At 47.0% G+C, this 25480-nt stretch overlaps 1 protein-coding gene across 5 annotated transcripts in view; it reads right to left on the reverse strand.

The window, feature by feature from the left end:
* IGLL1 (immunoglobulin lambda like polypeptide 1) overlaps window positions 1–25480 on the reverse strand; it is a 687880-nt gene that overhangs the window by 562436 nt on the left and 99964 nt on the right. The gene's annotated exons all lie outside the window — the stretch shown is intronic.

Below are 25480 nucleotides of genomic sequence, written 5' to 3' on the forward strand. Positions count from 1 at the left end.
GGCCACCGCTGTCCAGAGCGCACTGACGTCTCCGGTGGGCGGCGGCAGTGACTATCTTAAATTCGGAGCGGCAGCTAAGGCTCCTGATTGGCTGCCGGACTGCGAGCTCTGATTGGCTCACGGGCCGGCAGCAAATTGAAGATAGACACCGCCGCTGGAGACGGAGGGGTAGGAGAGGCGCACGCTGCGCTCTACTCCCTTCACAGCAGCAGGTGAGAAGCAGAGGGGGGAGGCACTGTGGGGGCATGTGTATCGGCACTGGGGGCATATCTGCCACTGTGGGAGGCACTGTGGGGGCATATCTGGCCCTTGGATTTAGCCGCAAGGAGGTCATTGCAATTTTCGTGAGGGCAGTTTCAGTGGAGTGCAGAGGCTGGAAACCAGACTGGAAAGGGTCAATCAGTGAGTGGGAGGAAAGAAAGCCAGTTAGGCTGTTGTAGACAATACGCTCAAGGAGTTTGGAGGCAAAAGTGAGGAGAGAGATGGGTCAGTAGTAGGTGAGAGTGGTTGGATCAAGGGTGGGTTTTTTAAGAATAGGTAGGCAGAGGCAACTAATGTGTGAAAGGAATAATGTAGTTCATTAACTTTAAAGTATGTACAGTGCACTGTATGTTTTGTACAATATGAGCGCCCAAGTCCCCTAATGGCATAAATGAACACCAATGGGAAGGAATCGCTGCTTGCAGTACTTTTACACATGCGCTTGTGTATCTTCCATGAAGTGACGTGGGCAAGTGGTGAGGGCTACTGCCTCCCATGTACAGAGTCCTGGGTTTGATTCCCAAAGTGTGAATGTATTTTTTTTCCCTGACACTCACTTTATTAATTGTTTTTTCTTTGTAATCCATTGTAATACATTCAATAGAAGTCGCCACACAGGTTTCACATAAATCAGGATAAACCTGCAGGCGCATCTGATTCCACTATCTAAAATACACAGCGGTAATGAGGACCAGTAGACATATCAATAAATATAAATTAGTGTATCCTGACGCAATTAACTGTTCGAGCAACACAGTACTGTAGATCTTCAGTGATAAAGAATCTGTGTTGTACTTTATGAGAAGGGATCACTGCTACTGTACCATTTACACACCTTCAGCATTGCCTTGTAGTCTGAAAAACCTATGTCGTTACTCACTCCATGGCTGAGGGATTCCACGGGGCAAGGGATAGATAACGGGTGGCAGCCATTGTGTCAACTTTCTATGCGATTGAGTCCGGTGTATTGCATACAGTACCATCCAACTGTACCTTTTTGGCAGGTACAGTACCTTTTTTTATGGTCTGCACCTGCCAAAAATAGCTTTGTACCGATTTTTGACTGTCCAAATAAACATTTAACTATAGGAAAGGGGGGTGGCCACACCAAATTTTTAAACATGTGACCACGACCCCTTTCCTAATTTGAACTGGTTTTCATGTGTAAAATGTTGGAGGGTATGGTACAGTATCGTATTGTGCATAGAGCTCGCCTATCCCTATCAACCCTGTGTATTTTAGCTAGGGTATTCAGACACTCCTTCAGCTTTGCCCAGTAGCCTGCAAAATGTGTGCCATCGCTCACTCCATAGCTGAGGGTTTCCATGGGGCAAGGGATAATGGGCGACAGCCATTTTGTCAACTTGCTATGTGATCAAGGCTGGTGTATCGTAATGTGCAGTATTTTAGCTAGGGTATTGTGACGCTCCTTCAGCATTGCCCTGTAGCCTGCAAAAGCCTATGCCATTGCTCACTCCATAGCTGAGCGCTGCGACGAGGTGGGGGGTCACGGACAGTGGCCATTTTGTCAACTTGCTATGCGATCGAGTCCAGTGTATCGTAATCTGCATAGAGCTCGTTTAAACCTATCGCCCCTGTGTATTTTAGCTAGGGTATTCAGACACTCTTTCAGCATTGCCCTGCAACTTACAGGGCCTATGCAGTCGCTGGTTCGATAGCTGAGGGCTTCCACGAGGCAAGGGGTCACGGGTTGTAGCCATTTCAATCGAGTCTGGCCTGCTACAAAATTGTATGTGTAAAGTACGGTGCATAGAACCTTATCCTCGTAGCCGCTGTGTATTTTATAGTAGATACGCTCCTGCAGCTTTGCCCTGCTTTATGTAAAACTTGTGTGTACACTTCTATTGAATGTGAAAGTATAGTACAGTACAATAGATATAAAAATATTTTTTTTTTATAAAGTGTCAGGAAAAAATTTACATGTATTCGCACTTTGGGAATCGAACCTGGGACTCTAAGCATGGGAAGCATCACACTTCACCACTCGGACATGTCGCCGAGTGACAGATGCATAAGCCCATTGGTTTTGATTATGCCGTAATGGCTACGGGATTTGGACGCTAACATATCCCTAACATCAATAGACCACACTGTACCTGTAACACGTTCGTTTGCGTCTGTATACACTACTGGTTTTATTTGTTGATTTCTCTGCGGGACTTGGATGCTCACATATTCCTGACGTCAGTAGACTATACTGTGGCTTTATCACATTCATTTGCGTCTGTATAAACTATACTACTGTATTTACGTCTGTACACTGTAATATACTGTATGACATACTGTAGCATATTGTAGCGTAATGAGATGCTCCAGTAAAGTAGTTCTTACTATGTATGTCAGTATTGTATTTTAATGGAGACCACACGCATGCGCAATGGTTATTTTAAAAAGTGACATCTGGTGGATGATCACAGGTATTACATTTAAAGGTAACGCCAAATGCCCTGTGCGCCTCCCTACTACTAGGAGCGCCTACCTACGACTAGGTGCACCTCCTTGCACCCAGGCATGCATCGTATGCCCGATAGTGACTAATGCCTCAGCCAGCTAAGATAATGGAGGCTCCATCTGTATGTGAGTATTTTTGCAGATATCTGGTGCATTTGATGTGCCAGGGTTGAGGTGTCGATCTGCGAGGGTGAATAGTGGTCGGTGGGGTGAGAGTCAAGAGTAGAGGTAAGGGATGCATTTTATAGGGAAGTAGCTTGTTCAGGGCAGGAGAGAGAGAGAATAGGAGAGAGGAGTGAGTCAACCAGGGATGATAGGGAAGTGGTGTTAATAGCCTCAATGTTAGTAATGGTAGTCTTTGGAGGTAGAGATGGAGAAGCAGAGAGAGATAGGTTAAAAGTGAGCAGGTGATGGTCAGAGAGTGGGAGCAGGGAGTTGGAGAAATCAGAAAGATCACAATGGTGAGTGAAGACCAGATCCAGTGAGCTCCCATTCACATGGGAGGGGGAGGAGATCCACTTGGAGAAACCAAGTGAAAAGGTGAGGTTAAGGAGTTTAGAGGTGATTTTCTGGGGTTATCGATATGGATGTTGAAATCACTTTGGATAATGTCAGAAGAGAGGAAGTGAGGAAGCCAGGAAGCAAAGTTGTCAAGGAATTTGGAGGGCATGCAGGGGAGCCAGTAAATGACAGCTACTCGTATAGCATGGACCTCAAATGTATAGAATGTAAGTTATGGTTCTGTAAGCGGAGAAGTCAGGAGGGAATAGGGTCAAGTGGGGAGATGGAGGGGGGTGATGACCGGTTGGAATGTGGAAGGGGGTGAGGACAGGTTGGAAGAGGCGTATAGCATGGACCTCAAATGTAGAGAATGTAAGGGATGGTTCTGTAAGTGAAGAAGGCGGGAGGGAATACGGTCCCTGGGGGTATGAGTTGATATTAGTAGCTAGAGGGAAGTAGGAGTCCAGCAGCACCACCGTGGCAACCACCAGGTCGGAGGGGGGGGGGGCTCATGAGACCTCCAGCTAGAAAGAGCAGCGGGAGAAACTGTGTCAGAGGGGGTAATCCAGGTTTCAGTGATGGCTGGGAGATGCAAGGAATTGGAGATGAAAAGATTATGGGTGGGGACCAGTTTATTACAGACAGATCTGGCATTCCAGAGGGCACAGGAATGATGGAAAGCGTCTGGGGGAGTGATGTGAATGAGATTATCAGGGTTGCTGTAGCAATGAGGTGAGATGGATTTAGAAGTTACAATTTATAGGCTAATTCCTGGCCACGGAGGTCTCCATAGGTTGTATGTAAGCATCACATCAAGGTTGCACTGGCCCACATGTGTACAGGGGAAATCTCCAGTGGGCCCTACTGCTTGAGGGCCCCACCCCCTCCTCTAGGTGTCAGTTTCTTGGATGAGCAGGATCATGGATAAACTGTATGTGGATGGTAAAAGTTGCATCATTGCCATAGGCTGTTCACTGCAGGATCATGGATAAACTTGGGTGCTTGGTGTGTTTCTATGGAGACTACACTATGATTAGCTCTCCTGACAATAACCGTGGGGGGTCCTGCCACTCCCCTGTCCTCTCCTTTATAAAGGGCCCTGTTCTTTGCATTTCCTCTCTAACAGTTCACCAAGTCCCTCTGTGGTGGCTGGCTACTCTCCTTCTAATGACTGCAACAGAACTTAAGCTTGGTCCCCTACAACTGCATTCTCTGGTGGTCCCTTCATGTCCCAGTCTGACACTGCACCACATGACAGGCTGAAATACTAGACTGGTATGGAGGTCCACCCCAGTGCTTTCAAGCCCCTAAGTCAGTTACATTGTGATAAAGGATTGTGATGGGGATGGGTTTCCTCCCATAATAATGCCGAAATACAGGAAATGTTGAAGGGTTCACCAGCTTCCTTCGAGCTGTATTTATGGAAATATTTAATCAAACTAAATGCATAGAGCGGAGTATGTGTTTTTATTAGATACAGATGCAATTAATACAAAATGGAAGTACAGTAACTTGGGTCTATATTACTCAAAAGAGGCAAACACAGTAAAAATGTATTTATTCAAGCATATGTAGGGCCGGATGTAATGGATTACGAGATGTCCAGAGCTCCGAGACTCTGGTTGAACTCGTATGTTTTTTTAAAGTAGAAAATGTCTACAAGGTAAAACAAACCTTGTAAATGTTTGCTGCTTTAAAAAAACGTAGGAGTTCGGCCGGAGACTCAGAGCACCAGCCGTTTCGCTATCCATTACATCCGGCCTGTAGTGTTGTCACATCTCGGGTTTGCAACCATATCGGCATATGTAAATCGAATTGGAAGTGAGGGGTTATCAGATGCATATGATAGACTTTTCTTATGTAGCAAATGTGCACGGCTTGCCACCAGTCATCATCATGATTTGTGTGCACTTGCCCTATACTAGTGGGAAAGGATGTGCATCCAAGCAACTGTCTCCAGGCTTCCCTGGTCCACAGCACGAATGCACCATCAGTGAATTTTGCCTATGTGAGAATGTCTCAACACAGCCCAGTTCCACCTCTACGGTTGTAAGTGTAGAAACGAATGAAATGCATACAACTCTGCATTTACTGCACTTGCGTGCACTATAGTCTGAGCATGTGCAGAGCAAATTCATGCAATATACGCTTTATAAATATGTATACAGCCACATAGTAATCACCCACTATATACTGGGGTAAATTTACTAAGGTGGGAGTTTTTTTTTTTTTTTTTAGAAATGGTGATGTTGCCCATAGCAACCAATCAGATTCTATCTATCATCTTCTAGAAGCAGCTAGGTAAATGTTAAGTAGACTCTGATTGGTTGCTATGAGCAACATCACCAGTTCTAAAAAACTCACGCCTTAGTAAATTTACCCCATTGTTTGGTGTGATATTACAATAGCTTAACAACAACCAGGGAACAGTCTCATAGTGGGTGTAGTATGTTATGCCGGTGCTTGGGATCCCGGCACCGGGATCCCGAGCACCGGCATGCAGGCAGCGGGGTGAGCGCAAAAGAGCCCCTTGCGGGCTCACAGCGCTCGCCATGCTGCAGGCACGGCGGTGCGCTACGCACACCACGCTATTTATTCTCCCTCCAGGAGTGTCGTGGACACCCCAAGAGGGAGAATAGTTGTCGGTATGCCGGCTGTTGGAATTCCGGCATCAGTACGGTGAGCGCCGGGATCCCAATAGCTGGCATATCAAATGCCTCCCCTCATAGCTAGTCTCCATTCCCAGGTGCTTGGAAGTTGTAAAACTGCTTTAAGCTTCAAATACGAGACCAGCTTATTGTCACAATCATACTACAGAAGTATTTAATAAATATTAAAGATTATCATGATGACAATATATAAATGCTAAAGCACAGCATAATTTTATTATGCAAAATAAGTAAGCTGTGCTGAAGTGACTACAGGAAACGTTAGTAGTATATTTTTGTCGGATCTCTCAAAGCACCTTAACCACAGTGAGCTACACCACTAAACCACAGCAGACAAGAATAAGTTGCCTCATCCTCAGCCTGCGCCGCAGAGATGGTCAGATAGGCATAATTACCGGATTTGGAACCAGAAAATCGATCTGGAATTTCTGTGGGACATGCATTGGTATTATATATTAAGCACTTAGCTGTCTGATTAGGTTTCTGTTGGAACCAATATGGGTAGTTTTCATCTACTATAGTGCCCGTATTTAAATGGCAGGATAACGTGACTCTTTCATTCAGGGATGCACTGATCATGGTCTCCTGGGTCAGCACATACTGCGCACAGCAACCTAGAGGAGAGAGAAACAAATCATTAAGAATTACTATGTTAACTGCCTGTTTTACTTATTTTTTTTTTATAAGTATAGCCTAATCTCTTTTGTATATACAACATTAAATGCTTTAATACATCTATTGTTGTTTGCATAATCTCTACGTTAATGCTTTTCGCTCAGTATTTCTTACGTGTGCAAAATACCACAAGGACAACGTGGAGGGGAGTCCAAGACATAGTGCAAATCTTTCATTGAAACATACAAAGTGCTTCCTTAAATGTTCTTCACATCAGAGGGACGTTCATTGTTATGCAAATCAGTTCTTGAGTTATTGGTTTTGTGGTTTGGGGAGCGATAAACAAAGAGAAGCCTCAATTGTAAATTTATTTAATGAACCTTTTAACTTTGTTTGCAATTCTTACTTTAAACACTAGAGGTTATTTACGAAGCTCAAATCAGCAGCTTCACAGAGTAAATACTTGTGACCCACAGTGCATATAGAGGGCTATTGCTGCAATGTACCAATTATCGGTACTTTGCGCATGTGCGGGACCCGTTCTCGATGTTGGAAGGACAGCAACAGATTGTCAGTGAGTGACAGTCTGCTGATGTTAGTGGGACGCAGAGAGGGGCGGCAAAGGGCTCCATTTGTGAAAATGAAGGCATGTCACCGCTGTTTAGTGGGAAAGAAGAAGCCAGGGATATTTCCTGGCCTCTGCGACAGGGGGTTTGCGCATCCCCATAGTAAGTCAGTGATTCAATACTGGGACACAGGATGTATTGCTACTGCAGCAGGAGGCATCTGCTTGTACTAGACTCCTCCTGCTGCATTACCATACAGCATTATCAGTGCTGCTTCCAATGAAGGCTGGCTGTCACACCTGAGGATGGCTGTCACACCTGAGAGTTGGGGTTGGTTTGGACAGGAGTTTGTGGATGGAGCTGACACAGAGGGAATATCAATGAATTGAGGAGGTTTTAACAAGGTATGGTGCATGCAGGGCCACCATCAAGGGGGTGCCCTGTGTACAGTTGTCCCGGGCCCGGCCACTCTGACAGAGTGGAGGGCCCGGGCTGCACACACAGCCAGCCGTGGATATTCCCGGCGGCAGCCGCCGCTGCAGACAGTGAGTCACAGTGACTCACTGTCTACAGCAGTGGTGGCCAGCAAGCGGCTCGATCCGCTCCCGGCCACCGCTGTCCAGAGCGCACTGACGTCTCCGGTGGGCGGCGGCAGTGGCTATCTTAAATTCGGAGCGGCAGCTAAGGCTCCTGATTGGCTGCCGGACTGCGAGCTCTGATTGGCTCACGGGCCGGCAGCAAATTGAAGATAGACACCGCCGCTGGAGACGGAGGGGTAGGAGAGGCGCACGCTGCGCTCTACTCCCTTCACAGCAGCAGGTGAGAAGCAGAGGGGGGAGGCACTGTGGGGGCATGTGTATCGGCACTGGGGGCAAATCTGCCACTGTGGGAGGCACTGTGGGGGCATATCTGGCACTGTGGGAGGCACTGTGTGGGCATGTGTATCAGCACTGGGGGTATATCTGGCACTTTTTGGAGGCTTGGTGGGGGCATGTGTATCAGCACTGGGGGCATATCTGGCACTGTGGGAGGCACTGTGGGGGCATGTGTATCAGCACTGGGGGTATATCTGGCACTGTGGGAGGCACGGTGGAGGCATGTGTATCAGCACTGGGGGCATATCTGGCACTGTGGGAGGCACTGTGGGGGCATGTGTATCAGCACTGGGGGCATATCTGGCACTGTGGGGGCATGTGTATCAGCACTGGGGGCATATCTGGCACTGGGGGCATATCTGGCATTGTGGTGGCATTTGTGTATCTGGCACTGGGGGGCAATGTATATCTGACACAGTGGGGGCATTTGTGTATATGGCACTGTGAGGCAATGTATATCTGGCACTTTGGGAGTATTTGTGTATCTGGCACAGTGAGGCAATGTGTATCTGGCACTGTGGGGCAATGTAAATCTGGCACTGTGGGCAATGTATATCTGGCACTGTGGGGCAATGTAAATCTGGCACTATTGGGGTCATATGTGTATCTGCCCCTCCCCCCATATGTGTACCAAGCCCCCATTTTCATTGGCCATTCCCCATGTAGCTTTTGGCCACACCTATTTTTTGGTGCGTGCGCCGAAGGGGTGGGGGCTGCCTATTTTTTCAGTCCCGGGCCCCACAATTTCTGGTGGCAGCCCTGGGTGCATGTACTTGAAAGAATAGTTGGTGTTCTAGCAGTGACTGACCCAGACGTAAATATAATAAATGAAGCTTTTTCTTAAAGAACAACATCCATGATTCACTGCAGGTACCGTATGCTGACAAAAGATATCAGGTTAACCACAGAAATGATGACCAGAATGGAACCGAGTTAGACTGAAAAAACAAAGTTCAAATAACAATAATATCGGGCTTGATCCGGAATATTAACACTGATAGCTTTGAAGAAAAACACAGTTCAAATATAATAGCATCTGGAATGGAACCGGAATGGACTGGAGTGCTCGCTGCACTGGATCTGGAATATTAATACTGATAGCATTGAAGAAAAACAGAGTACAAATATAATAGCATCTGGAATGGAACCGGGATGGACGTAATGCTCAACGGGCTGGATCCGGAATATTAACACTATAGCATTGAAGAAAGACACAGTTCAACTATAATAGAATTTGAAATGGAACCGGAACGGACTGGAGTGCTCACCGGGCTAGATCCGGAATATTAACACTGACGGCATTGAAGAAAGGTAAAATCCATATAACAATGGTAGCCAGAGTGGAATCGGGACAGACTGGATCATACAAAGTCACTGGAATGAAGGAGCTCAGCACAGAGCTGTTACTTCCTGGATAGAGACTTTTGTACTGATGAATTGGTAATCCCAGGAAGTTACCTTTATACTTTGCAGTATGGATTCATTGGATGTTGCAGTCAGCTGACGAAAGGAACTCCAGGATTGGACAATGGAAAATCAGCTGATGGAATCCAAGATGGCAGCGTCCATGTCCGGACTTGGAGGGAAGCTCTGACTAGGCACAAACACCAAAAAGAGAGCACAATGAAAAATAAACACTGAAACAATGGAAGACAGCGCTGTTAAGTATTATAAACAGAAGCAGCAGCCGCTGCCGGAGACTTCATGTTGGATCAGCGCCAGTGGACTTCTTGGAGCGATGTGTGGATACAGCGTGCACAGACCTTTGTGCCAGCCAGGGCAGACATCGCATAGATAAGAAAGTACTTTTAATAGTCCGGAGTGTTACACTGGCTGGTTATCCTGGGGTTCGGCAGTGCTGTGTGTGCCGGCCCCCATGTGGCACCAAGGATTCAGCATCCAGCTTCACTCTCCTTCTAAGTCCGCCCCCAGGTAGTTTCACTAGAGACTGGGGGTGGACTTAGTTTGGGTAGTTTCACGGGAGACTGGGGGTTGGCTTAGAATGAGAGTGAAGCTTAATATTGAGTCCTGGGTGCTGCATGGCAGCTGACACAGCACTGCCAATCCCTGGGATAATAAGCCAGCACATATATTACAGACATCATAGCATGTATGTTTATATGTACTAAATAGTGGCTGCCGGGACCTATAGTTTCTGTTTAAATCCCGCGTGCCACTGAGCAAATTAGCCACAGACTAATCAGCATGATCAAATACAAAGTCACTTTGGGGCAGGCTGCATAAGATAAATTCTAAAGACTTTTTCAGCAGAGTGAGTAGTTGTTCTCCTTGCACCCTTTGACTATGCTGCAGGTCTATCCACCATGTCAACACCAGTGTGGAGATGGACAAAGGAGCTGCCATATGACCACATGACCTCTCCCACCAGCATGACAAGGGGCATCAATTTGTGGCATATTAACGTGAAATAGGGGCAGTATTGTCTGACATAGTTGAGTGAATTGGAGGTGGATCAATTTATATCATAATCGTGTACTTGGGGCAATAAAGTGTTGCATAATCATGTCAGTTTCTAGAGCAGTGTCAAACCTTGAGCACAGCTCTAACCCCACTTTGCCACTAAAAACATGATAGAAATGGAACTCTTGAATTTCCTGCATGAGAAACCGCCAGAAATTATCCCAGTCAGGGGCAGATCTACTATGAAACTAATGAAGCTTAAGCTACAGGGTCCCTAATCCCGAAGGGGGAATTTTTTGCCTCTTATTTTTATGTGCTGTATGAATACAGCTTGTCACAAATAACACCATGACAACCAGGCGTCTAGAACAGCATAGCTGCTACTACAGCTTGGGTGCGCGTCACTTAGTACTGCTGGGAGCTGTTGGGAGTTGCAGTCTAGCTCTGTGATTTGCGCTCTGTAAATAGCATATAACATGCATCCGTTTTAAATTACAATTCTTCCCAACAGCCTGCAGAACTTCTCTTTGTGACATTCCCCAGAATGGCGGAAGCTGAGAGGGTCCGTCCTAAGAAGAGGCTGGGAGCAATAAAAGGTGAGACACCGGGAGGTGTCTAATAAGGTGTCTAATAAGGTAATTTTGCTGGCACTGAGTGGTGTGTGCTGTTAGGTGTTTATTGAAGGGGGAGGGGGGGGGGGGGGTAGAGTGCTGTGAGGTGATTAATGAAGTGGGTGTTCTATGAAGTGATTATTGAAAGGGGGGTGCCAGTGAGGTGATTCTACCTCACCACCCAATTTTCTACCATTTGGGCTTCAAGGTCCTTGCAGGGGCAGCAAGGTCCTTTAGACCTTGTTGGATGTTGCCCTATTGTTGCTGTTGCGAAGGGGCCCACATAACAGTTCAAGATTTAGATCCCAAAAAATGTAGGTCTGCCAAGAATCCCGATATGTGTGTAGCTTTTAGAATCTCTATTAGTCTTCCTGTTACAGTAGCTCCTGCTGAAAGGGCTTCTCTTAACTCAATCTGATTAAAACCTACCTGAGACCTATTATGGAGCGAGATTGTCTCATTGGACCTTTTTCCATCATTCTTGTTAATTGTGTGGTGTCGCAACAGCTGTTATATGATCATGTAAGTGATGGGCAGCACAGATGATGCAATGGTTAGCTGTCACAAACCGCCGAGCGGCTTGCTTCCTATGCAGGTTCCGTTTGTTGTCTGGCAACCGGGATGTCGAGTCTTCCGACCTCAAGGGCTGCCGGTCCCCGCCTGTCACTAGGCAACCAGAGTGCTGCTCAGCTACTGCGTCCCTGGTTGACTAGCAAAGCAGCAGCTCCCTGTCAGTGGAGCTTGTGTGCCTGCAGCACTGCAGCTGCATAAAGTTTGTAATTAATTAAACATTCCCAGGCTGGCTTTTCCCCTTGGTTAGTGTTTCCTTTATTAGTCAGTCACCCCAGCTCTCTGTGCTGGTTACAGCTTGTGCCTTGTCTGTATTAGATGGTGGTCCCTGTCCTCAGATCCTGCGGATACTCTCTCAGTCCTGTGAATCCTCTGCCCATTTAATTGACTGTTTTGTACCTAGGCCTGTACCTACATTCTTTCCCAGTGTATTAACTATTCATCTTGCATCCTATTGTTCCTGTAGTCATCCTGCAAGATATACCAACTGCACAGTGCCTGCAAGCCATCTACATAGCGCCTGAATTCCATCTCACACTGCCTCATCTGCCCCAGCTGAGATCCTGACCAGACCTCAACTTAACCCTCTGCGCTCTCATGTGTGAAACACCAGTTCGTAACTTGTGGTCTCTAATCTACTGTGTGAGTCCCTACTGCTGGAGGTTTAAGTCCAGGCGGAAACCTAAGTACCGGTGTACGTGTAACATGAATATTGTTTATTATTGATTAATTAGCCTTAACTTAATAATAGTTGATGTTAGTATTACGGGAAATGTGTAGTTCATGTGACATCCAATAGATTTGGGGTTCCTATGAATGTATTGTATAAGGGGAAATGTACAATAGCTATACTAAGAATAAATATATATTAATATATATATATATATATATATTAATATATATTTATTCTTAGTATAGCTATTGTACATTTCCCCTTATACAATACATTCATAGGAACCCCAAACCTATTGGATGTCACATGAACTACACATTTCCCGTAATACTAACATCAACTATTATTAAGTTAAGGCTAATTAATCAATAATAAACAATATTCATGTTACACGTACACCGGTACTTAGGTTTCCGCCTGGACTTAAACCTCCAGCAGTAGGGACTCACACAATAGATTAGAGACCACAAGTTACGAACTGGTGTTTCACACATGAGAGCGCAGAGGGTTAAGTTGAGGTCTGGTCAGGATCTCAGCTGGGGCAGATGAGGCAGTGTGAGATGGAATTCAGGCGCTATGTAGATGGCTTGCAGGCACTGTGCAGTTGGTATATCTTGCAGGATGACTACAGGAACAATAGGATGCAAGATGAATAGTTAATACACTGGGAAAGAATGTAGGTACAGGCCTAGGTACAAAACAGTCAATTAAATGGGCAGAGGATGTGTAGTGAGGAGGTGGAGTGGTTGTGTCATCCTTGGTAATGGTGGTCTGCTGCCATAATTTATTTAATATAGAAATGGTGGTGTGTGTTTTGAGGGAGGTAGGCTTGAGATCTTGTGGGCCAGCAATAGCCTGCAGGGCAGCAAGGATCGGCAGATGGGGTCACTAAATGGTCCACGCGCTGCTGGAGTAATAACCTGCAGGGCGGGAAAAGCAGGTCCACGAGCGGGGGGTACAAGGCTGATCGCGAGCCTGGGGAGAGATAGCTGATTGGCGGCGGTTATGGGATAGCGCGCGGCTCCGGCGGGAAGGGAGCCGCACGAGCCGGAGGTCTGGGGAGGATAAATAGAGCTCCCCGCCGGCGGTGAGGTCAGACTGCTGTTCCCCCTGTTCGTGAGTGCACTCGTGTCCCCAGCGCTGCCGTGAGAGCTGTGAGGAAGCGCTTGGAGACCGAGTAGCGCGGCCAATACAGGGCAAAGCTGAGCGGCGGCTGGGAGCGGAGATCCCCCCAGCACTGCCTACACCCTGAGTACCTGGTGCCTAGTGGAGGCTCAGCGGGAGAAGTGACGGCTATCCTGGGAGGAGGCAGATAGGAGGAGCGGCCGGTTAGATGGAAGGACGGAGGGCAGCGCTTCCATAGTAACTGAGAGGAAGCTATCCCTGCAGACTCTTGATTCGCCGCCTGCAGAAAGGGGCCAGCCCAGCAGAGACCGTCCTTCACTAGGGAGGAGTCGGGGGAGAAGGCAGAGCAGATCCTACAAGCTGTAAGTGAGACTATGCATAGCACCACACAGCTACACCTCACTAGCTCTTGTAATATAAAACAGCTTGAATCAGCCAGCAGTTTGCTGTAAAGGGGGTTGAAGTAAATATCGAGCCTAACGCTGCCAGCCCTTGGTCCTAATATAGGATACTGCCATAAAGCATTTATAGACTGGACAGGAGATTTACTATTTCACCCTGTTATATTTAGAGGTGGAACAGATATTTTCTCAGAGGAACACTTATAAATCAGCCAGGGAGAACTATTTAAATATTTATAAAGATATATTGTTGGACAGTGTTAAGTACCCAAGAAGATAGTTGTAAGTAAAGTCTCAATTAGCCAAGTTGAGGCACAAGCACCCGGATAATTATATATATAAATATAGTTTTAAAGTTACAAAAGAGATTTGGCAAGGACATTAATTTGCAGTGTGTCAAGTAATTGAGACATAACATCATCTGCAGTTGAGCAAGATACAGTTACAGGACAACAGCTACAATGACAAATAGTCTTTCAGCAAGAAGGGATACAATTGTAGCAGAGTATAGTATATCTCTTGCAGACTGAATCACAGACATTGCCTGCTACCTTTTAATGAGATCAATATAACGCTGCACAATCTGCTCATTAAAAACAAAGGAACTACTCCCAACAGAGAGGAAAAGTAGAGGATTGCCGCTCATATAAAATTGGATGCCAAGCCAGTTATGTGCCAGTGTACACTAAATTAAGGGCCCATACATTGCACTTATTTTTTTTTCCATGAGTACCCGGGTCACTCCAACCTTAACATTACCATATTTTTTGTATTGCATGCAAAATAACTTGTATAGGTGTTAAAGGGAGACAGTAGAATGGGATTGAAAATGTATTTCCTTTGTTGTGCTTGACAGAATGTTTTGCCTTTAATCTTTAAATATATTAGTTGTAATAAAAATAACACTTAATTATACTTACCATATGTGTTGTGATATGAAATTCTGTCCGACGATCCTGGAGAAACAAAGAGAAGAACAGGTACAATAATATATTGTAAAGTATGCACATATGTATATGAGGCAGATAAATATACAATTATTATCCATTGTTAGGAAAAGGCTTACCCAGGCAAGCCTAAATATTTAGCTTGGGTGGAGGCACAAGTAGTGAGCAACCAGTTATTAGGTAACCTATACCTTGACAGGTTGGGGGAGGGTTACATTTGGAGGCACCGCGTGAGATCATTTTGTAGGATACTCAGGGGCAAGTGAGCACAGTAGCCAGAATGCCACAATATACCAGGAGTGAAGTGTTTGACTGGTGTATAAGGAAGGGAGTAACTCCTGAAAGGAGTTTTGTATTGATGGGGGATCTCACAGACACCACTGATGGTACAATTATGACAGAGATGTTGTTTCTGTTCGGGGTGAAGCAACCAAGGATTGTTGATAAACAATTCAGGGAAAGTGGAGAGATGTGTGCTGTATTAATAACTACCAGTCATGATTTAGAGTCTGAATTGCTTCCTAAAGTGGTGGCTGTGAGATCTAACCCAGAACGCCGGTGGATAATTATATGGCCTGAAAAGGATGGAAGTGAAAGGGCTGCTGAACCATTAATTGTGGGTGACATGTCTACTCCGGCCAGTGGAGATCACTCCGCGGCTGTGGGAGAAGGTAGTCAAACACAGGGCATTGAAGAAAGATTAGGTAACCAGTTAGAGGTTATAGCTGATAAAGTAGTACATCAATTGGAACGGTGGCACTATGAGGGTAGTTATAGGCGATTGAGGCTTTTTTGAGGAATAATTCCTGTGCCTACTGGGGAAGAACCTTATGAGGCCTGGAGGGAGGCAGCTATACAGCAGTCTGAGGAATGGCATTGCCCTGATCATATAAAGAAACAAAGGATAGTAGAGAGCTTACGGGGACCCGCTATGGGAATTATTCAAGCCACTAGAAAAAGTAATCCTGGGGCTGCTGTGGCAGATTACTTTCAGGCCTTAGAATACACATATGGGACATTGGAGGACGTAGGTGATTTGGTTGCAAGATTCCATCATACATATCAGGAGACAGGGGAGAAGTTGTCACAGTATGTGTATAGACTTGATAAATTAATCCATAAAATCGTAGATAAAGGAGGGTTAGCTCCCGCTGAAGTGGATAGTAGCCGCTTGAAACAATTAATTAGGGGAGCATTAACAACTGACCCTGTAGCACAGCGGTTGCGTTGTACAACTTTATTATTAGGAAGTCCCACCCTTAATGATCTAATTAAGGAAATTACACAGGAAGAAGCTTTAATAGCTAATAGGGAAAAGACTCATACCAAATCTGTCAAAATGGTGGTACCCTCCCCTGAGGCCCAAGGGTCAAAAGAAGACAAGTTAGTCACCCTGGTAGTGGAACAAAATAAGAAAATAGACCAGCTTATTCTGGCACTAAATAAAAGGGTGGAACCCTCCAGTATTACTTCCAGTAATTCCACTAGGGGGTTTGACAGTGGTAGGGGAAATTTTAGGAGAGGTGGAAATTTTATAAACAGAGGGTGTTTCCGCTGTGGACAATTAGGACATAGGGCAATGGAATGTTCTATAGACTGGGGAATGAATGAAGTGGGAACTAATGTTCAGTCCAATACTTCTCTTCATCAGGGAAACGATGGAGGGAGATTGGCGGGCCCCTCGCCATCTCCCAGAAATTAGATATAGATTCAATGGGGAGTACCCAGTGGAGTAGTTCTATTCCGGATGGTATGGTAGGACCTGCTCCACGTGTGGTTGTTAAATTAAATGGACATCCCTGCCCTGTTTTGCTGGACAGTGGGTCCCAGGTGTCCATTATATTTGAGCATTGGTATAGACATTATTTATCTGATGTCCCTATCCTGCCCCTGGAAGGACTGGTAATTTGGGGATTGAGTGAACAGAAATATCCATATTTAGGTTATGTGGTAATTAACATAAAGTTTCCGGAAGGGTTTATGGGTGTGTCAGAGTCATTACCTCTAATTGCTCTGGTATGCCCAGAATCACCAGGTGATAAAACTACAATGCCAGTGATCATTGGGACTAATGCTCATTTATTTAGGGTCCTCAGTGATTGGTGTTTAAAAATGTGTAGGGAAGTGACTGCTTTTACGATGGCGACTTGCTATGAGGAATACAGGAGCGGGGAGTCTGAGCACCGAAATTCCTCTCTTGCTCAGGGTATGTCCCTGGAAGACTTAAATCCCTGTTTCCAGGGGAGTGACATTGGGCTGCTAGAAAGAAATATTTTATGTGAGGAATTGCTGGAACGAAAGCATGTCTTTTCTCTTGGGGAATGGGATTTGGGAAAAGCAAAAGGTGTGGAGCACTGTATAAAGCTGACTGATGAGACTCCTTTCAGGGAGAGGTCCTGCAGATTTCGATGATGTCAGACAGCATCTTCAGACTCTTTTGGAAACAGAGGTTATTCAACACTCTGAAAGTCCATATGCCTCTCCCATTGTGGTGGCTCGTAAAAAGAATGGCAAAATTAGAATGTGTATTGATTATCGCACCCTTAACCAGCGCACTGTGCCAGATCAGTACACGGTTCCTAGGGTAGAGGAGGCATTGGACTGTTTGCAAGGGAGTCAGTGGTTTACTGTGTTGGATCTGCGGAGTGGGTATTACCAAATACCTATGAGTCATCATGATAGAGAGAAGACTGCTTTTATTTGCCCTTTGGGTTTCTTTGAATTTTTAAAGATGCCCCAGGGAATCAAGGGTGCCCCGGCAACGTTTCAGAGGACCATGGAGCAGACGGTGGGTGATATGAATTATCGTGAGGTATTAGTTTATCTCGATGATATTATTGTTTTTGGGTCCTCTCTGCAGGAACATAACCACCGTCTGCTCCGGGTACTTGATAGATTATTGAAGAAAGGTTTTAAACTTTCTTTGGACAAATGCAAATTCTGCCTGCCCTCTGTTACCTATTTGGGACATGTAGTGAGTCGACAGGGCATTTCTACTGATCCAACAAAAGTTGAAGCAGTGAATGAGTGGCCCAGACCCACTAAATTAAAGGAATTAAGATCCTTCCTTGGGTTTTGTGGGTACTATCGCCGCTTTGTGCCCTATTATTCCGTAATATGTCGCCCTCTCACTGATCTGACAAAGGGGTATCCGCCAGTTGGTAAAACCACAACTGCCACATCCTGTAAAACAAAAAAAATATTTCAAACCATATGAAGAGTTCGGGGATAGATGGACCCAGGCGTGTGAAGAGGCCTTCCTCAAGTTAAAATGGAGTCTTAACAATGCTCCTGTATTGGCCTATGTAGACCCCAGTCTGTCGTATACATTACATGTGGATGCGTCTTTTGATGGTCTGGGTGCCGTGTTGTATCAAACTCATGACGGAAAGTTGCAACCTGTATCTTATATCAGTCGAGGATTGTCCAATAGTGAAAGGAGATATCCTGTACATAAATTAGAATTCCTTGCTCTTAAATGGGCTGTGGCTGATAGGTTTCATGAGTACCTGTATGGAGCGAGTTTTGAGGTGTTCACTGACAATAACCCTTTGACCTATTTGCTTACCACTGCAAAATTAGATGCCACCGGGCACAGGTGGTTAGCTGCCTTGTCTATTTATGATTTCAAGATTAAATATCGCCCAGGCATCAATAACATAGATGCAGATTCTTTGTCTAGATTATCTAGAATTGATAAAGAAATAGATAGATCTGAGTGGATTGAAGTTCCTGCAACTACCATTAAGGGACTATGCTTTAGCATCTCATGTGTAGTTGCAGAAAGTAGGGAATGTATTAGTGCCCTTGGAGCTACTGACAAGGCTTTACCTCTGGCCTATTGCTGGTTAGGCCAATTAGAATTAGGGGGTTTGAAACAACTAAGTCAAGACCAAATCCGCATTGATCAACGGAATGACCCTGATATCTCCATTGTCATACGCTATCTTGAGTCTGGTTGTGCTGAATGTGATGATGTCAGTTCTTTGACACATGCATCTAAGTTATTGATGCGGCAAATTAAGCAATTGACTCTGAGGAATGGAATAATGTATCGTGAATTATTTAAATCCAAGGGGAAGTTCAAATTACAATTAGTTACTCCACAGTGTTATAGAGAAACTATTTTGAATGCATTACATGATCAGCATGGCCACCTTGGGGTAGAAAAGACATCAGGGCTGATAACTGACCGGTTTTACTGGCCATTAATGGAGCAGGATATTGAGAACTATTGTAAGACCTGTGGTAGTTGTGTTTTGAGGAAAACTCTTCCCACTAAATCCGCTTCTCTTATTAATCTTCAGAGCAATGGTCCCATGGATCTAGTATGCATTGATTATTTATCCTTGGAAACTTCACCAGGAAAGGAATGTAACATACTTGTAGTAACGGATCACTTCACCCGTTATGCCCAGGCTTATGTTACTTCTGATCAAAGAGCCGTTACAGTAGCCAAAACTCTATGGGAGCGGTTCTTTGTTCATTATGGTTTACCGGCCCGATTGCACTCTGACCAGGGGCGGGATTTCGAGGGAAAAATTATTAAGGAGCTTTGTCTGTGCTGCGGGATTAAGAAAGCCCGAACTACTCCTTACCATCCGCAGGGTAATCCTCAGCCAGAACGTTTTAATCGTACCCTGCTTGACATGATGGGCACTTTGGGACCCATGTGCAAAACAAAATGGAATAGAAGGATATGCCATCTGGTGCATGCCTATAATTGCACTAAGAATAAATCTACTGGGTACTCCCCATATGAACTGATGTTTGGGCGTGAAGCCCGACTGCCCATAGATGTCTCTTTAGGACTTCCATCCAGAGATGCACCGGGACAAACTCATTCTCAATATATTAATAATTTACGGAAAGAGCTAAAATATGCTCATGAGCTAGCTCAGGAAAAGGCTAGGAAAGCTGGTATACTGTAGCAAACAAGATATCACTGACCTGGTTTGGGAGTGTTGTGGACTCGGGGCTTCTTCCGATGACCGGGAAGAGGAACCGCCACTGGGTCGCAGTAGGGATGGCCGGATGTAGGTCTTCCTCATGCAGGACTACGTCGGCAGGCGGGAGGCACAGAGGAGTTCTTGACGGTCTCCTGTAAGACAAGACTCGTAGAAATACTGAAGGCTGGGGTACTGAGATATTAGAGGTACCGTGATGTCGGAGGCTCCGCGGTATTGGGGTTCTGAGGTGCTGGAAGTACAGGGCGTGCTAGGAGGCCCCTGGAGGTACGGAGATGCTTGGAGGCACGAGGTGCTTGGAGGCACGGAGGTGCTTGGAGGCACGGAGGTGCTTGGAGGCACGGAGGTGCTTGGAGGCACGAGGTGCTTGGAGGCACGGAGGTGCTTGAAGGCACGAGGGTACTTGGAGGCACGGAGGTACTTGGAGGCACGGAGGTGCTTGGAGGCACGAGGTGCTTGGAGGCACGGAGGTGCTTGGAGGCACGGAGGTGCTTGGAGGCACGGAGGTGCTTGGAGGCACGAGGTGCTTGGAGGCACGGGGTGCTTGGAGGCACGGAGGTGCTTGGAGGCACGGAGGTGCTTGGAGGCACGGAGGTGCTTGGAGGCACGGGATGCTTGGAGGTACAGGATGCTTGGAGGCACAGGACGAGCTTGGAGGCACAGGATGCTTGGAGGCACAGGACGAGGGAGCTCTGGAATCACAGCTTCCGAAGGAGAAACGAAGATACTCAGGCACCGGATCTCTGCCTGGTATCCGCTTTTAAACTCCCCGCCCCAGCCTGATTGACGGAGCAGGCAGGTGACGTCAGACCTGCTCCGCCTGCTTGCCCTCACTTGCGATGGCGGCGTCCCTGCTTCCGGGAAGCCGCCGGGGAGCAGCGCCGACCCGCCACTGAATCCGGAGACCGCCAGGGGGAACGAGGCGCCGGGCAGACCAGACCACCCGTAGGGACAAGCGCGGCCGCCGCGGCCGGTGCAGGTTTGTAACAGTACCCCCTCCTCCAGGAGTGGCCCCTGGACACTTCCCGGGCTTAGTCGGATGTTTGGAGTGGAAGATCCGAATCAGACGAGGAGCCATTACTTCAGTAGCTCCAATCCAACTTCTTTCCTCAGGACCGTAACCCTTCCAGTCCACCAAGTACTGTAATTTTTTATGAAGATAACGGGAGTCAAGAATAGCTTTGATTTCAAACTCTGCTCCGGCTTCTGCCACTACTGACGTTGACCTAGGGAGTGCTGAGTGGAACCGATTCAGAACGAGGGGACGGAGTAGAGAAACATGAAAGGCGTTAGGTACTCGAAGATGGGCAGGCAAACCCAGTTTACAGACCACAGGATTTAAGACTTTTAGCACAGGGTAGGGCCCGATGAACCTTGGAGCGAATTTCATGGTAGGCACCTTCAGCCGGAGGTTCCGTGTGGACAGCCATACCCTGTCCCCAACTTTATATTGAGGTGCAGCTCGCCGTTTCTTATCTGCGAAGAACTTGTACCGAGCCGAAACCTGCTTAAGATTGGCATGAACCTTCCTCCAAATTTGTCCAAAGTGTCGTAGAGTGGATACTACAGCAGGAACCTCTACTAACGGAAGGCTTGGAAATTCCGGAACACGGGGATGGAACCCGTAATTGACGAAAAATGGTGATTCCCCAGTGGAAGAATGAAACAAATGGTTGTGGGCAAACTCCGCCCAAGGCAGCAACTCCACCCAATTGTCCTGTGAAGGAGAGAGGTACAGACGAAGAAAAGTCTCTAGATCCTGATTGACACGTTCCGTTTGTCCATTTGTTTGGGGATGATAAGCAGACGAAAATTTAAGTTTGATTTGCAGAGTCGAACAAAGGGCTTTCCAAAACCTGGCGGTGAACTGTACTCCTCGGTCAGAAACAATCTCTTGTGGCAACCCATGCAAACGAAAATGTTCTCGGATAAACAGTAGTGCCAGTTTCGGTGCTGTTGGAAGACCAGTCAAGGGCACAAAGTGTGCCATCTTCGAAAAACGGTCAACGATAACCCAAACGGTGTTGAAACCTTTGGAACAGGGCAGGTCAGTGACGAAGTCCATGGAAATGTGAGTCCAGGGTCTCACAGGGATAGGCAGAGGACGAAGTAACCCTGCAGGAGGCAAACGAGGAGATTTGTGTTGTGTACATTGGGGACAGGAATTAACGCAATCTTGTACATCCTTCCTCATGGTGTTCCACCAGTAAGATCTTTGCAGAAACTTGTACATCTTCTGAGCGCCGGGATGACCGGAAAACTTGGAGTTATGGACCCACAGTAGTATCCTTGAGCGGAATCTAGCTGGTACGGACATTCTTCCAGGAGGAGGAGCTGGAGTAGTTAAAGCAACAGAGACAGAAACTGGATTCAGAATTAAACCCCGCTCCGGAGGTTCATCCTCGTCAGAGGAAACTTGTGAACGAGAAAGTGCATCTGCTTTAATATTGAGACTCCCGGCCCGGTACTTGATAATGAACGAGAATCGGGAAAAGAAAAGTGCCCATCTTGCCTGGCGAGGATTCAAGCACTGTGCGGATTTGATGTACAGCAAATTCTTGTGATCTGTGTAGATAGTAAACACGTGTTTAGCCCCTTCCAGAAGATATCTCCATTCTTCCAAGGCAGACTTGATTGCCAAGAGTTCCTGGTCTCCAATAGTGTAGTTCCGTTCGGCCGGAGAGAACTTACGAGAATGGAAGCCACACGGATGTAGTTTCTTATCAGAGGAATACTGGGAGAGAACAGCCCCAACTCCGACTGAAGACGCATCAACTTCTAAGAAGAAGGGTTCATCGAAATCTGGTTGTTTGAGAACTGGAGCCGTCATGAAGGCTAATTTTAAACGAGAAAAAGCTAAAATGGCTTCCGGGGACCACAGACTAGGATTGGAACTCTTCCTCGTCAGGGCAGTAATGGGCGCAACAATGGTGGAGAAACCCTTAATGAATTTCCTGTAGTAGTTCGCAAAGCCCAGGAATCTTTGTATTGCTTTCAGGGAAAGAGGTTGAGTCCAGTCACGAATGGCAGATAACTTTTCCGGATCCATGCGAAGCTCCGTCCCCGAGATGACATAACCGAGGAACGGAATAGATGTTACTTCAAATGTACACTTGGAGAGCTTGGCGTAGAGATGATTCTCTCGTAAACGGTGTAGTACTTCTTTGACTTGTAACCTGTGTTCGACAAGATTCTTGGAAAAAATCAATATGTCGTCCAAATATACCACAACGCTCTGATACAGCATATCACGAAAGATTTCATTGACGAATCCCTGGAAAACCGCGGGAGCATTACTAAGACCAAATGGCATCACCAAGTATTCATAATGCCCATCTCGGGTATTAAAGGCAGTCTTCCATTCATCCCCCTCTCGGATGCGTATAAGATTATAAGCTCCTCTCAAGTCGAGTTTGGAAAAAATGCGGGCCCCACGAACCCTATCAAATAACTCTGTGATTAGTGGCAAAGGGTACTTATTCTTAATAGTAATGTCATTTAGGCCGCGGTAGTCGATGCATGGTCTCAACCCTCCGTCTTTTTTCTTCACAAAAAAGAAGCCTGCACCAGCAGGGGAGGAAGAGGGGCGAATGAATCCTTTGAGCAGATTGGACTTAATATACTCCGACATGGCTTGGGTCTCAGGAAGAGACAGAGGATATGTGCGACCACGGGGTGGCGTCTTCCCTGGGACAAGGTCAATAGAGCAGTCCCAAGGCCTGTGAGGTGGTAATAGGTCCGCAGCTTGTTCCGAAAACACGTCCTTGTACCCTTGATATGCCTCCGGAATGTGCTCTTCATCCGTCTTGGAAGTGACACGGAGCGGACAGACAGGAGTAAGACAATTAGTGTGACAAAAGGAACTCCAGGACAGAATTTGTGACGACTTCCAGTCGATGTGGGGATTATGACTTTTTAGCCAAGGTATTCCAAGAACTAGATCATGGGACATTTCTGGGATTACCAAGAGTTCCAAATCTTCCTGATGTAGAGCCCCGACCTGCAGCTTAACTGGCCCCGTGCGCCACCTTATAAGACCTTTGGCAATTCTAGTCCCATTGATAGCCGTCAGTGAGATTGGCCGCTCGATAGGCCGTAACTTCAAACCCAAACTTTGGGCACAGATGGAAGAAACGAAGTTCCCCGCAGCTCCGGAGTCCAATAGGGCTTCACAAGACTTGGAGACTGAGTTGGAGACTAGAGTTACTGGAAGCAAACAGTCCGAAGTTGGAGAAGCTTTTGTCGCAACTCCCAGCTTGACTCCTCCGGAACAAGCTAGGACTGCCCGTTTCCCGGACGGACTTTACAAGATTTAAGAAAATGATCTGCGGCTCCACAGTAAAGGCAGAGTTTACCCTCACGACGACGCTGTCGTTCTTCTGGAGACAGTCGGGAGCGGTTAATTTGCATGGGCTCATCTGAGCTAGGTGAGGCCACCGGCCTAGGAGTAGGATTCCGGAGCCTGGGACGATCTGAATGGCTACGTTCTCTTCCACGCTCTTGCATCCGAAGATCCACCTTGACGCACAGAGAAATCAAATCTTCTAATGGATCCGGCAGATCTCTAGTAACCAGCTCATCTTTCAGCCGGTCGGAAAGACCGTTCCAGAAGGCAGCTCTCAGGGCGTCATTATTCCAGCGTAGTTCGGAAGCAATGGTCTGGAAATGAACCACATACTGGCCCACGGAACGGGCGCCTTGCCGAACATGGAGCAAATCGGAAGAAGCCGTGGTCATTCTGCCGGGTTCGTCGAAAATCCTTCGAAAGGACGAGATGAAGTTGGTATAGTTGGAAACCATGGGATCGGACCGTTCCCATAGTGGAGACACCCAATCCAGAGCAGAACCTTCCAATAAAGAAATGATATATGCTACCTTGGACCGGTCTGTAGGAAAGTTGTGTGCAAGTAGCTCGAAATGTACCTCGCATTGGTTCAAGAAACCGCGGCAATTTTTGGGATTCCCATTATAGCGGGACGGAGTAGGCAACTGAAGACGTGGAGTGATACCAGCCGATGGTTGAACATTACTGGCAACGACAACTGGTGCGACCACTGGAGCAGGAGCCGGAATTACTGAGGCCAGAGACGCCTGGATCTGATCCAGACGTCCGGACAACTGCTGGAGGTACTGCATCACCTGGCCTTGCGCCGCCTCCTGACTTTGTACTCGGGAAGCCAGGTTCTGGATGGCACTCGAGTCCGTGTTCCGAATCCCCGAGTCCATTAGGCCTGAGTATACTATCACTGACCTGGTTTGGGAGTGTTGTGGACTCGGGGCTTCTTCCGATGACCGGGAAGAGGAACCGCCACTGGGTCGCAGTAGGGATGGCCGGATGTAGGTCTTCCTCATGCAGGACTACGTCGGCAGGCGGGAGGCACAGAGGAGTTCTTGACGGTCTCCTGTAAGACAAGACTCGTAGAAATACTGAAGGCTGGGGTACTGAGATATTAGAGGTACCGTGATGTCGGAGGCTCCGCGGTATTGGGGTTCTGAGGTGCTGGAAGTACAGGGCGTGCTAGGAGGCCCCTGGAGGTACGGAGATGCTTGGAGGCACGAGGTGCTTGGAGGCACGGAGGTGCTTGGAGGCACGGAGGTGCTTGGAGGCACGAGGTGCTTGGAGGCACGGAGGTGCTTGAAGGCACGAGGGTACTTGGAGGCACGGAGGTACTTGGAGGCACGGAGGTGCTTGGAGGCACGAGGTGCTTGGAGGCACGGAGGTGCTTGGAGGCACGGAGGTGCTTGGAGGCACGGAGGTGCTTGGAGGCACGAGGTGCTTGGAGGCACGGGGTGCTTGGAGACACGG

This window comes from Pseudophryne corroboree, chromosome 1 (assembly GCF_028390025.1).
Source record: "Pseudophryne corroboree isolate aPseCor3 chromosome 1, aPseCor3.hap2, whole genome shotgun sequence".
Taxonomy (NCBI): domain Eukaryota; kingdom Metazoa; phylum Chordata; class Amphibia; order Anura; family Myobatrachidae; genus Pseudophryne; species Pseudophryne corroboree.